At 46.4% G+C, this 17,998-nt stretch overlaps 4 non-coding genes across 4 annotated transcripts; all 4 read right to left on the bottom strand.

Annotated features, from left to right (window-relative positions):
* Positions 1-3,799: 3,799 nt before the first annotated feature.
* Positions 3,800-3,881, bottom strand: trnal-aag (transfer RNA leucine (anticodon AAG)). The gene has a single exon. It is a non-coding gene; the product is annotated as a tRNA-Leu (tRNA).
* A 3,911-nt stretch (positions 3,882-7,792) lies between these two features.
* Positions 7,793-7,874, bottom strand: trnal-aag (transfer RNA leucine (anticodon AAG)). Its single transcript has one exon. It is a non-coding gene; the product is annotated as a tRNA-Leu (tRNA).
* A 3,921-nt stretch (positions 7,875-11,795) lies between these two features.
* Positions 11,796-11,877, bottom strand: trnal-aag (transfer RNA leucine (anticodon AAG)). Its single transcript has one exon. It is a non-coding gene; the product is annotated as a tRNA-Leu (tRNA).
* Positions 11,878-14,722: 2,845 nt separating this feature from the next.
* Positions 14,723-14,804, bottom strand: trnal-aag (transfer RNA leucine (anticodon AAG)). Its single transcript has one exon. It is a non-coding gene; the product is annotated as a tRNA-Leu (tRNA).
* Positions 14,805-17,998: the final 3,194 nt, after the last annotated feature.

The following is a 17,998-nucleotide window of genomic DNA, read 5'->3' on the forward strand; positions in this document are numbered from 1 at the left end:
TGGTATGCTGAGTCTATCTTCTCAGACTCTTTTCAGCTACAAATGTATCTGTGAGTGCGTGAGAACATATGATCGGTTATGATATTGGTCAAATTACCATGAGCTGCTTGACATTACTGCAATTTCGATTCTTGCTTTGCTAAATGATTTCACCCATTGCTCGAAACAGGACACCTTTCACGTTTACACCGAACACGAAACACACCGGACTACAGGGAAAATGCACAAAGCTGAGCAGGCCGTGTTCCACATCATACCGTGCAGCATAGTTACAGTCACTGTGTCTGTTTTGCAAAATAAGAGTCCCAAAGAATGTTCTCCACCCTAAAACCGGAGGTAGCATTACATTCCGAGAACGACAGAACACATTGTGAGGATGCTCTGACCTCGGAGCCAGTTCGAGATGCCACTTTCCTTGCCTTTTACCTTAACCGTGCAATTTGCTGCAGAGATGTTAATTCCTGGACATGAACCACATGGATACCAACTGAGTAGGAAACCTGTGTGGGATTCGAGAAGAAGCGACTCAATAAATTTTGCTAAACTCCACGGTGCTTATTAGAAATGCAGTTTCTGTTCACGTCAATCTAAAAGGCAGTTTCTGAACATAGTAACAGAAGTCAAAAGATAATTGCCTCACCCCACCCCGACTCAAGGGCAGTGCTAACTGCCCTTGAGTGCTTTTCGTTCTCGATGTGAAGAGTTCTCACGCCTGAGTCACCTTCACGTCTCTGGTTGCTGAGTGAATCACAAAGAAGGAATTTCACCAGAGCTGCAACTGCCTCACTTCCCCACTCGCTCTCCCCGTGTACATTTTCCTGCTCGTCAGTGATTTAAAGAAAACCAAATGGATGCGATGTCATTCTGTAGCCTCTCTGTCGATTCCTCCGTTTCAGTTCCGACGTGGCTTAGATCTCGGGGCGCACTTAATACTAGCGACGCTATGAAAGCACAGGTCCAGAGGTTCCTCTGAGAGTGTAATTTCATTCGTTGCTGTTGCTGATTGAATGAGCCACTAACGTGCGAACTGCTCCAAAACATGGTTCAGGACCTCTGGTGCCAACTCTCGCACGTTGAATAACGACAGACAGCTTCCAAATGAGGTCTTTCAGAGACGGCTTTGGGGTACATTTGACAGACAGACTAGTTCAGGAATCCGTGGTGCGCTGTGACACCAGCGCATCAGCTTCTTCCTTGTATTTGAACCGGGCCGCCTGCGCATGGAATGCAAATGCGGTACTGCTCTTCGTGAAAGGATCAGAAGGCGGTAACTACACTCTCAAACGGAATGGCATATGAACAGAACCAGGTTGGAGAAAAACTTTACAATGCTTTGCACAGTAATTAAATGGAGTTGCATTGCATTTCACTACGAGAGCACATTTGTTCAAGCAAATTCGAAGGCAGGTTCATTGGAACGAAATTCATTGGAACGATTTTCTCATTGGCCCGAAAACCAAATAACGACGATTCGAGTCACCGTATGACTTTGTTTCACAACAGCGATGAAATAACAGTCTCCATTCGGTTCCAGTAAAACTTCAACTTGCGTGGAACGTAAAGCAACAGCAGAGCTGCTTGCGATTTTCCGCGCGGGAGGCGAACACGATCATGACAGCACAGACACTTCGGAAAATTCGGCACTTTTCCACACCACAGTTAATTCCACGGGAAGCAAACTCATTTTTCTTCTGTTTCAAACAGAAATGCAGCAGGGGTCGAAACCGCATTGGAACAAGCGGCGTCGTTGGAGTTGATCAGCAGAAATGGCAGCGGTGGGATTCGAACCCACGCCTCTGTCGAGACTGGAGCCTTAATCCAGCGCTTTAGACCGCTCGGCCACACTACCAGACGGCCGCGGCCGCTCATTTTCTTGCACTTCCAATTGTGCTCCTGCATAACAACACATGCAAAGTCACGTGAAAAGGGTTCCATTTCCCCTCTCCGACTCGCACAGCTGCTGGGATGTGCCCGTCTACAATATCAATTTCGCAGCAGATAATGATAGCCCATCAATCCAGACAAAAATCAATGGTATGCTGAGTCTATCTTCTCAGACTCTTTTCAGCTACAAATGTATCTGTGAGTGCGTGAGAACATATGATCGGTTATGATATTGGTCAAATTACCATGAGCTGCTTGACATTACTGCAATTTCGATTCTTGCTTTGCTAAATGATTTCACCCATTGCTCGAAACAGGACACCTTTCACGTTTACACCGAACACGAAACACACCGGACTACAGGGAAAATGCACAAAGCTGAGCAGGCCGTGTTCCACATCATACCGTGCAGCATAGTTACAGTCACTGTGTCTGTTTTGCAAAATAAGAGTCCCAAAGAATGTTCTCCACCCTAAAACCGGAGGTAGCATTACATTCCGAGAACGACAGAACACATTGTGAGGATGCTCTGACCTCGGAGCCAGTTCGAGATGCCACTTTCCTTGCCTTTTACCTTAACCGTGCAATTTGCTGCAGAGATGTTAATTCCTGGACATGAGCCACATGGATACCAACTGAGTAGGAAACCTGTGTGGGATTCGAGAAGAAGCGACTCAATAAATTTTGCTAAACTCCACGGTGCTTATTAGAAATGCAGTTTCTGTTCACGTCAATCTAAAAGGCAGTTTCTGAACATAGTAACAGAAGTCAAAAGATAATTGCCTCACCCCACCCCGACTCAAGGGCAGTGCTAACTGCCCTTGAGTGCTTTTCGTTCTCGATGTGAAGAGTTCTCACGCCTGAGTCACCTTCACGTCTCTGGTTGCTGAGTGAATCACAAAGAAGGAATTTCACCAGAGCTGCAACTGCCTCACTTCCCCACTCGCTCTCCCCGTGTACATTTTCCTGCTCGTCAGTGATTTAAAGAAAACCAAATGGATGCGATGTCATTCTGTAGCCTCTCTGTCGATTCCTCCGTTTCAGTTCCGACGTGGCTTAGATCTCGGGGCGCACTTAATACTAGCGACGCTATGAAAGCACAGGTCCAGAGGTTCCTCTGAGAGTGTAATTTCATTCGTTGCTGTTGCTGATTGAATGAGCCACTAACGTGCGAACTGCTCCAAAACATGGTTCAGGACCTCTGGTGCCAACTCTCGCACGTTGACTAACGACAGACAGCTTCCAAATGAGGTCTTTCAGAGACGGCTTTGGGGTACATTTGACAGACAGACTAGTTCAGGAATCCGTGGTGCGCTGTGACACCAGCGCATCAGCTTCTTCCTTGTATTTGAACCGGGCCGCCTGCGCATGGAATGCAAATGCGGTACTGCTCTTCGTGAAAGGATCAGAAGGCGGTAACTACACTCTCAAACGGAATGGCATATGAACAGAACCAGGTTGGAGAAAAACTTTACAATGCTTTGCACAGTAATTAAATGGAGTTGCATTGCATTTCACTACGAGAGCACATTTGTTCAAGCAAATTCGAAGGCAGGTTCATTGGAACGAAATTCATTGGAACGATTTTTTCATTGGCCCGAAAACCAAATAACGACGATTCGAGTCACCGTATGACTTTGTTTCACAACAGCGATGAAATAACAGTCTCCATTCGGTTCCAGTAAAACTTCAACTTGCGTGGAACGTAAAGCAACAGCAGAGCTGCTTGCGATTTTCCGCGCGGGAGGCGAACACGATCATGACAGCACAGACACTTCGGAAAATTCGGCACTTTTCCACACCACAGTTAATTCCACGGGAAGCAAACTCATTTTTCTTCTGTTTCAAACAGAAATGCAGCAGGGGTCGAAACCGCATTGGAACAAGCGGCGTCGTTGGAGTTGATCAGCAGAAATGGCAGCGGTGGGATTCGAACCCACGCCTCTGTCGAGACTGGAGCCTTAATCCAGCGCCTTAGACCGCTCGGCCACACTACCAGACGGGCGCGGCCGCTCATTTTCTTGCACTTCCAATTGTGCTCCTGCATAACAACACATGCAAAGTCACGTGAAAAGGGTTCCATTTCCCCTCTCCGACTCGCACAGCTGCTGGGATGTGCCCGTCTACAATATCAATTTCGCAGCAGATAATGATAGCCCATCAATCCAGACAAAAATCTGAGTCTATCTTCTCAGACTCTTTTCAGCTACAAATGTATCTGTGAGTGCGTGAGAACATATGATCGGTTATGATATTGGTCAAATTACCATGAGCTGCTTGACATTACTGCAATTTCGATTCTTGCTTTGCTAAATGATTTCACCCATTGCTCGAAACAGGACACCTTTCACGTTTACACCGAACACGAAACACACCGGACTACAGGGAAAATGCACAAAGCTGAGCAGGCCGTGTTCCACATCATACCGTGCAGCATAGTTACAGTCACTGTGTCTGTTTTGCAAAATAAGAGTCCCAAAGAATGTTCTCCACCCTAAAACCGGAGGTAGCATTACATTCCGAGAACGACAGAACACATTGTGAGGATGCTCTGACCTCGGAGCCAGTTCGAGATGCCACTTTCCTTGCCTTTTACCTTAACCGTGCAATTTGCTGCAGAGATGTTAATTCCTGGACATGAGCCACATGGATACCAACTGTGTAGGAAACCTGTGTGGGATTCGAGGAGAAGCGACTCAATAAATTTTGCTAAATTCCATGGTGCTTATTAGAAATGCAGTTTCTGTTCACGTCAATCTAAAAGGCTGTTTCTGAACATAGTAACAGAAGTCAAAAGATAATTGCCTCACCCCACCTCCACTCCGGAAGAGGTGCTAACTGCCCTTGAGTGCTTTTTGTTCTCGATGTGAAGAGCTCTCACGCCTGAGTCACCTTCACGTCTCTGGTTGCTGAGTGAATCACAAAGAAGGAATTTCACCAGTTTTGCAACTGCCTCACTTCCCCACTCGCCCTCCCCGTGAACATTTTCCTGCTCGTCAGTGATTTAAAGAAAACCAAATGGATGCGATGTCATTCTGTAGCCTCTCTGTCGATTCGTCCGTTTCAGTTCCAACGTGGTTAGATCACGGGGCGCTATCAAAGCACAGGTTCAGAGGTTCCTCTGAGAGTGTAATTTCTTTCATTGCTGTTGCTAATTGAATGAGCCACTAACGTGCGAACTGCTCCAAAACGTGATTCAGGACCTCTGGTAACAACTCACGCACGTTGAATAACGACAGACAGCTTCCAAATGATGTCCTTCATAGACGACTTTGGGGGTACATTTGACAGACAGACTAGTTCAGGAATCCGTGGTGCGCTGTGACACCAGCGCATCAGCTTCTTCCCTGTCTAGGAAACGGGCCGCCTGCGCAAGGAATGCAAGTGCGGCACTGCTTTTCGTGGAAGGATCAGAAGGCGGTAACTACACTCTCAAACAGAATGGCATATGATCACAACCAGGTTGGAGAAAAAATTTACAATGCTTTGCACAGTAATTAAATTGAGTTGCATTACATTTCACTACGAGAGACGATTTGTTCAAGCAAATTCGAAGGCAGGTTTGCAGATGGGAAAACAAGCAAGAAAACTCCGCTCCTGTCCATGTAAAATGCTGCAGTTGAAGATCAAAGCAGTTTCTAACTGGAGACCTTTCGCGCGTAAGGCGAACGTGATGACCACTATACTACAGAAACAAGGCGCAGTCGCCACTGCTATGGCTCAATGGCACCCAGCACTGAAAGTTGAAGCTATTTTACCTTTCACCTTTCTGTTTCCAATCGCTCGTTGTTTAATGGGACTTCTTTAATTTTGGCTATGTGGCGAGCATGGACGAGATACACCGAAGTATCTGTTTCCACGCGGTGTGCGCCAATAACATTGTGTTGCTTACACCGGCTGTAAAGGATTACTTTTTAGCGGAGCGTGCCGTCGCAGTCTGTGGCACAATCATTTAGTCTGTTCGACTGCTCACGGGAAAGGTAGCGTTGTAAGACACTGCAGAAACGAACGACTTCCTTACTTTTGCTCCGACTGACCATACTCATGGTCATTACGTTCGCCGTTCACAGGAAAGGTTCCCCAGTATGAAACTGGGCAGAAACAGCCCTGTTCCCAACAGGAGCCTTTTAGATGAGCGGGAATGGAGCTTTCTTGCTTGCTTTGCCATTCGCAAACCTGGCTTTGAGTTTGCTCACGCAAGCCTGCTCTCGGGGTGAAAAGTAATGCAATTCCATTTAATTATTGGGCGAAACGTTGTGAAGGTTTTCTCCAACCTGGTTCTGAACATACGCCATTCTGTTTGAGAGTGCAGTTCCCGCGTTCTGATCATTCCACGAAAAGCAGTACCGCATTTGCATTCCTTGCGCAGGCGGCCCGTGGTGCGCTGTGACACCAGCGCATCAGCTTCTTCCCTGTCTTTGAACCGGGCCGCCTGCGCAAGGAATGCAAATGCGGAACTGCTCTTCGTGAAAGGATCAGAAGGCGGTAACTACACTCTCAAACGGAATGGCATATGAACAGAACCAGGTTGGAGAAAAACTTTACAATGCTTTGCACAGTAATTAAATAGATTTGCATTACATTTCACTCCGAGAGCACATTTGTTCAAGCAAATTCGAAGGCAGGTTTGCAGATGGGAAAGCAAGCAAGAAAACTCCGTTCCTGACCATGTAAAAGGCCGCAGTTGAAGAACAAAGCAGTTTCTGCGCACTTTCGAAATGGGCACCTTTCGCGTGTAAGGCGAGCGTGATGACCACTACACTACAGAAACTAGCCTCAGCCAGCCGTGCTGCGGCTCAGTGGCATCCAGCACTGACAGTTGAAGCCATTCTACCTTTCACCTTTCTATTTCCAATAGCTCGTTGTTTCATGGGACTTGTTTAATTTTGGCTATGTGGTGAGCATGGACGAGATACACCGAAGTATCTGTTTCCACGCGGTGTACCCCAATAACGTTGTGTTGCTTACACCGGCTTTAAAGGATTACTTTTTAGCGGAGCTTGCCGTCACAGTCTGTGGCACAATCATTTAGTCTGTTCGACTGCTCACGGGAAAGGTCGTATTGTGAAACACTGCAGAAACGAACGACTTCCTTACTTTTGCTCCGACTGACCATACTCAGTGAAATTTTCCCAGATTCTCAGTTGAGGACTTTTGCAGCTGTAAGTTACCTCAGAAACCCTGTTAATTCGTAATGTATTGAGCGAATCGCAAAACAGGAAGCATTTAACGCGGAACACAAACAAAACTGGCAAACCAAATGCATTTTCAGACACAGCGAGCATGAATGCTAAATGTGAGACAATCCGGGGGCATGAGCCATAAAGGAATCTCACAACTAACAACAGGGCAATTCCAAACTTCTCTTTCAAACATACTGGAGACTGAGTGCACCACCACTTCCGAGACAATGCTGAAAAGAGAGAAAGAAAGAACATAACAAGAGTGGTCCATAAAAAGTGAATTCACCAATCACAGTCTCGATTAGATTACCTTTCCCTTCCGATGTCTCCAGGACGGAGATGAAGTAAATGGGAGAAATTCAATAACAAATGACATCGAAATTCATTGGAACGATTTTCTCATTGGCCCGAAAACCAAATAACGACGATTCGAGTCACCGTATGACTTTGTTTCACAACAGCGATGAAATAACAGTCTCCATTCGGTTCCAGTAAAACTTCAACTTGCGTGGAACGTAAAGCAACAGCAGAGCTGCTTGCGATTTTCCGCGCGGGAGGCGAACACGATCATGACAGCACAGACACTTCGGAAAATTCGGCACTTTTCCACACCACAGTTAATTCCACGGGAAGCAAACTCATTCTTCTTCTGTTTCAAACAGAAATGCAGCAGGGGTCGAAACCGCATTGGAACAAGCGGCGTCGTTGGAGTTGATCAGCAGAAATGGCAGCGGTGGGATTCGAACCCACGCCTCTGTCGAGACTGGAGCCTTAATCCAGCGCCTTAGACCGCTCGGCCACACTACCAGACGGGCGCGGCCGCTCATTTTCTTGCACTTCCAATTGTGCTCCTGCATAACAACACATGCAAAGTCACGTGAAAAGGGTTCCATTTCCCCTCTCCGACTCGCACAGCTGCTGGGATGTGCCCGTCTACAATATCAATTTCGCAGCAGATAATGATAGCCCATCAATCCAGACAAAAATCAATGGTATGCTGAGTCTATCTTCTCAGACTCTTTTCAGCTACAAATGTATCTGTGAGTGCGTGAGAACATATGATCGGTTATGATATTGGTCAAATTACCATGAGCTGCTTGACATTACTGCAATTTCGATTCTTGCTTTGCTAAATGATTTCACCCATTGCTCGAAACAGGACACCTTTCACGTTTACACCGAACACGAAACACACCGGACTACAGGGAAAATGCACAAAGCTGAGCAGGCCGTGTTCCACATCATACCGTGCAGCATAGTTACAGTCACTGTGTCTGTTTTGCAAAATAAGAGTCCCAAAGAATGTTCTCCACCCTAAAACCGGAGGTAGCATTACATTCCGAGAACGACAGAACACATTGTGAGGATGCTCTGACCTCGGAGCCAGTTCGAGATGCCACTTTCCTTGCCTTTTACCTTAACCGTGCAATTTGCTGCAGAGATGTTAATTCCTGGACATGAGCCACATGGATACCAACTGTGTAGGAAACCTGTGTGGGATTCGAGGAGAAGCGACTCAATAAATTTTGCTAAATTCCATGGTGCTTATTAGAAATGCAGTTTCTGTTCACGTCAATCTAAAAGGCTGTTTCTGAACATAGTAACAGAAGTCAAAAGATAATTGCCTCACCCCACCTCCACTCCGGAAGAGGTGCTAACTGCCCTTGAGTGCTTTTTGTTCTCGATGTGAAGAGCTCTCACGCCTGAGTCACCTTCACGTCTCTGGTTGCTGAGTGAATCACAAAGAAGGAATTTCACCAGTTTTGCAACTGCCTCACTTCCCCACTCGCCCTCCCCGTGAACATTTTCCTGCTCGTCAGTGATTTAAAGAAAACCAAATGGATGCGATGTCATTCTGTAGCCTCTCTGTCGATTCGTCCGTTTCAGTTCCAACGTGGTTAGATCACGGGGCGCTATCAAAGCACAGGTTCAGAGGTTCCTCTGAGAGTGTAATTTCTTTCATTGCTGTTGCTAATTGAATGAGCCACTAACGTGCGAACTGCTCCAAAACGTGATTCAGGACCTCTGGTAACAACTCACGCACGTTGAATAACGACAGACAGCTTCCAAATGATGTCCTTCATAGACGACTTTGGGGGTACATTTGACAGACAGACTAGTTCAGGAATCCGTGGTGCGCTGTGACACCAGCGCATCAGCTTCTTCCCTGTCTAGGAAACGGGCCGCCTGCGCAAGGAATGCAAGTGCGGCACTGCTTTTCGTGGAAGGATCAGAAGGCGGTAACTACACTCTCAAACAGAATGGCATATGATCACAACCAGGTTGGAGAAAAAATTTACAATGCTTTGCACAGTAATTAAATTGAGTTGCATTACATTTCACTACGAGAGACGATTTGTTCAAGCAAATTCGAAGGCAGGTTTGCAGATGGGAAAACAAGCAAGAAAACTCCGCTCCTGTCCATGTAAAATGCTGCAGTTGAAGATCAAAGCAGTTTCTAACTGGAGACCTTTCGCGCGTAAGGCGAACGTGATGACCACTATACTACAGAAACAAGGCGCAGTCGCCACTGCTATGGCTCAATGGCACCCAGCACTGAAAGTTGAAGCTATTTTACCTTTCACCTTTCTGTTTCCAATCGCTCGTTGTTTAATGGGACTTCTTTAATTTTGGCTATGTGGCGAGCATGGACGAGATACACCGAAGTATCTGTTTCCAGGCGGTGTGCGCCAATAACATTGTGTTGCTTACACCGGCTGTAAAGGATTACTTTTTAGCGGAGCGTGCCGTCGCAGTCTGTGGCACAATCATTTAGTCTGTTCGACTGCTCACGGGAAAGGTAGCGTTGTAAGACACTGCAGAAACGAACGACTTCCTTACTTTTGCTCCGACTGACCATACTCATGGTCATTACGTTCGCCGTTCACAGGAAAGGTTCCCCAGTATGAAACTGGGCAGAAACAGCCCTGTTCCCAACAGGAGCCTTTTAGATGAGCGGGAATGGAGCTTTCTTGCTTGCTTTGCCATTCGCAAACCTGGCTTTGAGTTTGCTCACGCAAGCCTGCTCTCGGGGTGAAAAGTAATGCAATTCCATTTAATTATTGGGCGAAACGTTGTGAAGGTTTTCTCCAACCTGGTTCTGAACATACGCCATTCTGTTTGAGAGTGCAGTTCCCGCGTTCTGATCATTCCACGAAAAGCAGTACCGCATTTGCATTCCTTGCGCAGGCGGCGCGTGGTGCGCTGTGACACCAGCGCATCAGCTTCTTCCCTGTCTTTGAACCGGGCCGCCTGCGCAAGGAATGCAAATGCGGAACTGCTCTTCGTGAAAGGATCAGAAGGCGGTAACTACACTCTCAAACGGAATGGCATATGAACAGAACCAGGTTGGAGAAAAACTTTACAATGCTTTGCACAGTAATTAAATAGATTTGCATTACATTTCACTCCGAGAGCACATTTGTTCAAGCAAATTCGAAGGCAGGTTTGCAGATGGGAAAGCAAGCAAGAAAACTCCGTTCCTGACCATGTAAAAGGCCGCAGTTGAAGAACAAAGCAGTTTCTGCGCACTTTCGAAATGGGCACCTTTCGCGTGTAAGGCGAGCGTGATGACCACTACACTACAGAAACTAGCCTCAGCCAGCCGTGCTGCGGCTCAGTGGCATCCAGCACTGACAGTTGAAGCCATTCTACCTTTCACCTTTCTATTTCCAATAGCTCGTTGTTTCATGGGACTTGTTTAATTTTGGCTATGTGGTGAGCATGGACGAGATACACCGAAGTATCTGTTTCCACGCGGTGTACCCCAATAACGTTGTGTTGCTTACACCGGCTTTAAAGGATTACTTTTTAGCGGAGCTTGCCGTCACAGTCTGTGGCACAATCATTTAGTCTGTTCGACTGCTCACGGGAAAGGTCGTATTGTGAAACACTGCAGAAACGAACGACTTCCTTACTTTTGCTCCGACTGACCATACTCAGTGAAATTTTCCCAGATTCTCAGTTGAGGACTTTTGCAGCTGTAAGTTACCTCAGAAACCCTGTTAATTCGTAATGTATTGAGCGAATCGCAAAACAGGAAGCATTTAACGCGGAACACAAACAAAACTGGCAAACCAAATGCATTTTCAGACACAGCGAGCATGAATGCTAAATGTGAGACAATCCGGGGGCATGAGCCATAAAGGAATCTCACAACTAACAACAGGGCAATTCCAAACTTCTCTTTCAAACATACTGGAGACTGAGTGCACCACCACTTCCGAGACAATGCTGAAAAGAGAGAAAGAAAGAACATAACAAGAGTGGTCCATAAAAAGTGAATTCACCAATCACAGTCTCGATTAGATTACCTTTCCCTTCCGATGTCTCCAGGACGGAGATGAAGTAAATGGGAGAAATTCAATAACAAATGACATCGAAATTCATTGGAACGATTTTCTCATTGGCCCGAAAACCAAATAACGACGATTCGAGTCACCGTATGACTTTGTTTCACAACAGCGATGAAATAACAGTCTCCATTCGGTTCCAGTAAAACTTCAACTTGCGTGGAACGTAAAGCAACAGCAGAGCTGCTTGCGATTTTCCGCGCGGGAGGCGAACACGATCATGACAGCACAGACACTTCGGAAAATTCGGCACTTTTCCACACCACAGTTAATTCCACGGGAAGCAAACTCATTTTTCTTCTGTTTCAAACAGAAATGCAGCAGGGGTCGAAACCGCATTGGAACAAGCGGCGTCGTTGGAGTTGATCAGCAGAAATGGCAGCGGTGGGATTCGAACCCACGCCTCTGTCGAGACTGGAGCCTTAATCCAGCGCCTTAGACCGCTCGGCCACACTACCAGACGGCCGCGGCCGCTCATTTTCTTGCACTTCCAATTGTGCTCCTGCATAACAACACATGCAAAGTCACGTGAAAAGGGTTCCATTTCCCCTCTCCGACTCGCACAGCTGCTGGGATGTGCCCGTCTACAATATCAATTTCGCAGCAGATAATGATAGCCCATCAATCCAGACAAAAATCAATGGTATGCTGAGTCTATCTTCTCAGACTCTTTTCAGCTACAAATGTATCTGTGAGTGCGTGAGAACATATGATCGGTTATGATATTGGTCAAATTACCATGAGCTGCTTGACATTACTGCAATTTCGATTCTTGCTTTGCTAAATGATTTCACCCATTGCTCGAAACAGGACACCTTTCACGTTTACACCGAACACGAAACACACCGGACTACAGGGAAAATGCACAAAGCTGAGCAGGCCGTGTTCCACATCATACCGTGCAGCATAGTTACAGTCACTGTGTCTGTTTTGCAAAATAAGAGTCCCAAAGAATGTTCTCCACCCTAAAACCGGAGGTAGCATTACATTCCGAGAACGACAGAACACATTGTGAGGATGCTCTGACCTCGGAGCGAGTTCGAGATGCCACTTTCCTTGCCTTTTACCTTAACCGTGCAATTTGCTGCAGAGATGTTAATTCCTGGACATGAGCCACATGGATACCAACTGTGTAGGAAACCTGTGTGGGATTCGAGGAGAAGCGACTCAATAAATTTTGCTAAATTCCATGGTGCTTATTAGAAATGCAGTTTCTGTTCACGTCAATCTAAAAGGCTGTTTCTGAACATAGTAACAGAAGTCAAAAGATAATTGCCTCACCCCACCTCCACTCCGGAAGAGGTGCTAACTGCCCTTGAGTGCTTTTTGTTCTCGATGTGAAGAGCTCTCACGCCTGAGTCACCTTCACGTCTCTGGTTGCTGAGTGAATCACAAAGAAGGAATTTCACCAGTTTTGCAACTGCCTCACTTCCCCACTCGCCCTCCCCGTGAACATTTTCCTGCTCGTCAGTGATTTAAAGAAAACCAAATGGATGCGATGTCATTCTGTAGCCTCTCTGTCGATTCGTCCGTTTCAGTTCCAACGTGGTTAGATCACGGGGCGCTATCAAAGCACAGGTTCAGAGGTTCCTCTGAGAGTGTAATTTCTTTCATTGCTGTTGCTAATTGAATGAGCCACTAACGTGCGAACTGCTCCAAAACGTGATTCAGGACCTCTGGTAACAACTCACGCACGTTGAATAACGACAGACAGCTTCCAAATGATGTCCTTCATAGACGACTTTGGGGGTACATTTGACAGACAGACTAGTTCAGGAATCCGTGGTGCGCTGTGACACCAGCGCATCAGCTTCTTCCCTGTCTAGGAAACGGGCCGCCTGCGCAAGGAATGCAAGTGCGGCACTGCTTTTCGTGGAAGGATCAGAAGGCGGTAACTACACTCTCAAACAGAATGGCATATGATCACAACCAGGTTGGAGAAAAAATTTACAATGCTTTGCACAGTAATTAAATTGAGTTGCATTACATTTCACTACGAGAGACGATTTGTTCAAGCAAATTCGAAGGCAGGTTTGCAGATGGGAAAACAAGCAAGAAAACTCCGCTCCTGTCCATGTAAAATGCTGCAGTTGAAGATCAAAGCAGTTTCTAACTGGAGGCCTTTCGCGCGTAAGGCGAACGTGATGACCACTATACTACAGAAACAAGGCGCAGTCGCCACTGCTATGGCTCAATGGCACCCAGCACTGAAAGTTGAAGCTATTTTACCTTTCACCTTTCTATTTCCAATAGCTCGTTGTTTCATGGGACTTGTTTAATTTTGGCTATGTGGTGAGCATGGACGAGATACACCGAAGTATCTGTTTCCACGCGGTGTACCCCAATAACGTTGTGTTGCTTACACCGGCTTTAAAGGATTACTTTTTAGCGGAGCTTGCCGTCACAGTCTGTGGCACAATCATTTAGTCTGTTCGACTGCTCACGGGAAAGGTCGTATTGTGAAACACTGCAGAAACGAACGACTTCCTTACTTTTGCTCCGACTGACCATACTCAGTGAAATTTTCCCAGATTCTCAGTTGAGGACTTTTGCAGCTGTAAGTTACCTCAGAAACCCTGTTAATTCGTAATGTATTGAGCGAATCGCAAAACAGGAAGCATTTAACGCGGAACACAAACAAAACTGGCAAACCAAATGCATTTTCAGACACAGCGAGCATGAATGCTAAATGTGAGACAATCCGGGGGCATGAGCCATAAAGGAATCTCACAACTAACAACAGGGCAATTCCAAACTTCTCTTTCAAACATACTGGAGACTGAGTGCACCACCACTTCCGAGACAATGCTGAAAAGAGAGAAAGAAAGAACATAACAAGAGTGGTCCATAAAAAGTGAATTCACCAATCACAGTCTCGATTAGATTACCTTTCCCTTCCGATGTCTCCAGGACGGAGATGAAGTAAATGGGAGAAATTCAATAACAAATGACATCGAAATTCATTGGAACGATTTTCTCATTGGCCCGAAAACCAAATAACGACGATTCGAGTCACCGTATGACTTTGTTTCACAACAGCGATGAAATAACAGTCTCCATTCGGTTCCAGTAAAACTTCAACTTGCGTGGAACGTAAAGCAACAGCAGAGCTGCTTGCGATTTTCCGCGCGGGAGGCGAACACGATCATGACAGCACAGACACTTCGGAAAATTCGGCACTTTTCCACACCACAGTTAATTCCACGGGAAGCAAACTCATTCTTCTTCTGTTTCAAACAGAAATGCAGCAGGGGTCGAAACCGCATTGGAACAAGCGGCGTCGTTGGAGTTGATCAGCAGAAATGGCAGCGGTGGGATTCGAACCCACGCCTCTGTCGAGACTGGAGCCTTAATCCAGCGCCTTAGACCGCTCGGCCACACTACCAGACGGGCGCGGCCGCTCATTTTCTTGCACTTCCAATTGTGCTCCTGCATAACAACACATGCAAAGTCACGTGAAAAGGGTTCCATTTCCCCTCTCCGACTCGCACAGCTGCTGGGATGTGCCCGTCTACAATATCAATTTCGCAGCAGATAATGATAGCCCATCAATCCAGACAAAAATCAATGGTATGCTGAGTCTATCTTCTCAGACTCTTTTCAGCTACAAATGTATCTGTGAGTGCGTGAGAACATATGATCGGTTATGATATTGGTCAAATTACCATGAGCTGCTTGACATTACTGCAATTTCGATTCTTGCTTTGCTAAATGATTTCACCCATTGCTCGAAACAGGACACCTTTCACGTTTACACCGAACACGAAACACACCGGACTACAGGGAAAATGCACAAAGCTGAGCAGGCCGTGTTCCACATCATACCGTGCAGCATAGTTACAGTCACTGTGTCTGTTTTGCAAAATAAGAGTCCCAAAGAATGTTCTCCACCCTAAAACCGGAGGTAGCATTACATTCCGAGAACGACAGAACACATTGTGAGGATGCTCTGACCTCGGAGCCAGTTCGAGATGCCACTTTCCTTGCCTTTTACCTTAACCGTGCAATTTGCTGCAGAGATGTTAATTCCTGGACATGAGCCACATGGATACCAACTGTGTAGGAAACCTGTGTGGGATTCGAGGAGAAGCGACTCAATAAATTTTGCTAAATTCCATGGTGCTTATTAGAAATGCAGTTTCTGTTCACGTCAATCTAAAAGGCTGTTTCTGAACATAGTAACAGAAGTCAAAAGATAATTGCCTCACCCCACCTCCACTCCGGAAGAGGTGCTAACTGCCCTTGAGTGCTTTTTGTTCTCGATGTGAAGAGCTCTCACGCCTGAGTCACCTTCACGTCTCTGGTTGCTGAGTGAATCACAAAGAAGGAATTTCACCAGTTTTGCAACTGCCTCACTTCCCCACTCGCCCTCCCCGTGAACATTTTCCTGCTCGTCAGTGATTTAAAGAAAACCAAATGGATGCGATGTCATTCTGTAGCCTCTCTGTCGATTCGTCCGTTTCAGTTCCAACGTGGTTAGATCACGGGGCGCTATCAAAGCACAGGTTCAGAGGTTCCTCTGAGAGTGTAATTTCTTTCATTGCTGTTGCTAATTGAATGAGCCACTAACGTGCGAACTGCTCCAAAACGTGATTCAGGACCTCTGGTAACAACTCACGCACGTTGAATAACGACAGACAGCTTCCAAATGATGTCCTTCATAGACGACTTTGGGGGTACATTTGACAGACAGACTAGTTCAGGAATCCGTGGTGCGCTGTGACACCAGCGCATCAGCTTCTTCCCTGTCTAGGAAACGGGCCGCCTGCGCAAGGAATGCAAGTGCGGCACTGCTTTTCGTGGAAGGATCAGAAGGCGGTAACTACACTCTCAAACAGAATGGCATATGATCACAACCAGGTTGGAGAAAAAATTTACAATGCTTTGCACAGTAATTAAATTGAGTTGCATTACATTTCACTACGAGAGACGATTTGTTCAAGCAAATTCGAAGGCAGGTTTGCAGATGGGAAAACAAGCAAGAAAACTCCGCTCCTGTCCATGTAAAATGCTGCAGTTGAAGATCAAAGCAGTTTCTAACTGGAGGCCTTTCGCGCGTAAGGCGAACGTGATGACCACTATACTACAGAAACAAGGCGCAGTCGCCACTGCTATGGCTCAATGGCACCCAGCACTGAAAGTTGAAGCTATTTTACCTTTCACCTTTCTGTTTCCAATCGCTCGTTGTTTAATGGGACTTCTTTAATTTTGGCTATGTGGCGAGCATGGACGAGATACACCGAAGTATCTGTTTCCACGCGGTGTGCGCCAATAACATTGTGTTGCTTACACCGGCTGTAAAGGATTACTTTTTAGCGGAGCGTGCCGTCGCAGTCTGTGGCACAATCATTTAGTCTGTTCGACTGCTCACGGGAAAGGTAGCGTTGTAAGACACTGCAGAAACGAACGACTTCCTTACTTTTGCTCCGACTGACCATACTCATGGTCATTACGTTCGCCGTTCACAGGAAAGGTTCCCCAGTATGAAACTGGGCAGAAACAGCCCTGTTCCCAACAGGAGCCTTTTAGATGAGCGGGAATGGAGCTTTCTTGCTTGCTTTGCCATTCGCAAACCTGGCTTTGAGTTTGCTCACGCAAGCCTGCTCTCGGGGTGAAAAGTAATGCAATTCCATTTAATTATTGGGCGAAACGTTGTGAAGGTTTTCTCCAACCTGGTTCTGAACATAGGCCATTCTGTTTGAGAGTGCAGTTCCCGCGTTCTGATCATTCCACGAAAAGCAGTACCGCATTTGCATTCCTTGCGCAGGCGGCCCGTGGTGCGCTGTGACACCAGCGCATCAGCTTCTTCCCTGTCTTTGAACCGGGCCGCCTGCGCAAGGAATGCAAATGCGGAACTGCTCTTCGTGAAAGGATCAGAAGGCGGTAACTACACTCTCAAACGGAATGGCATATGAACAGAACCAGGTTGGAGAAAAACTTTACAATGCTTTGCACAGTAATTAAATAGATTTGCATTACATTTCACTCCGAGAGCACATTTGTTCAAGCAAATTCGAAGGCAGGTTTGCAGATGGGAAAGCAAGCAAGAAAACTCCGTTCTTGACCATGTAAAAGGCCGCAGTTGAAGAACAAAGCAGTTTCTGCGCACTTTCGAAATGGGCACCTTTCGCGTGTAAGGCGAGCGTGATGACCACTACACTACAGAAACTAGCCTCAGCCAGCCGTGCTGCGGCTCAGTGGCATCCAGCACTGACAGTTGAAGCCATTCTACCTTTCACCTTTCTGTTTCCAATAGCTCGTTGTTTCATGGGACTTTTTTAATTTTGGCTATGTGGTGAGCATGGACGAGATACACCGAAGTATCTGTTTCCACGCGGTGTACCCCAATAACGTTGTGTTGCTTACACCGGCTTTAAAGGATTACTTTTTAGCGGAGCTTGCCGTCACAGTCTGTGGCACAATCATTTAGTCTGTTCGACTGCTCACGGGAAAGGTCGTATTGTGAAATACTGCAGAAACGAACGACTTCCTTACTTTTGCTCCGACTGACCATACTCAGTGAAATTTTCCCAGATTCTCAGTTGAGGACTTTTGCAGCTGTAAGTTACCTCAGAAACC

The sequence above is a fragment of the Chiloscyllium plagiosum genome, unplaced genomic scaffold (assembly GCF_037043375.1).
Source record: "Chiloscyllium plagiosum isolate Xiang-an unplaced genomic scaffold, Cpla_swu_hap1 HiC_scaffold_39, whole genome shotgun sequence".
Lineage (NCBI taxonomy): Eukaryota > Metazoa > Chordata > Chondrichthyes > Orectolobiformes > Hemiscylliidae > Chiloscyllium > Chiloscyllium plagiosum.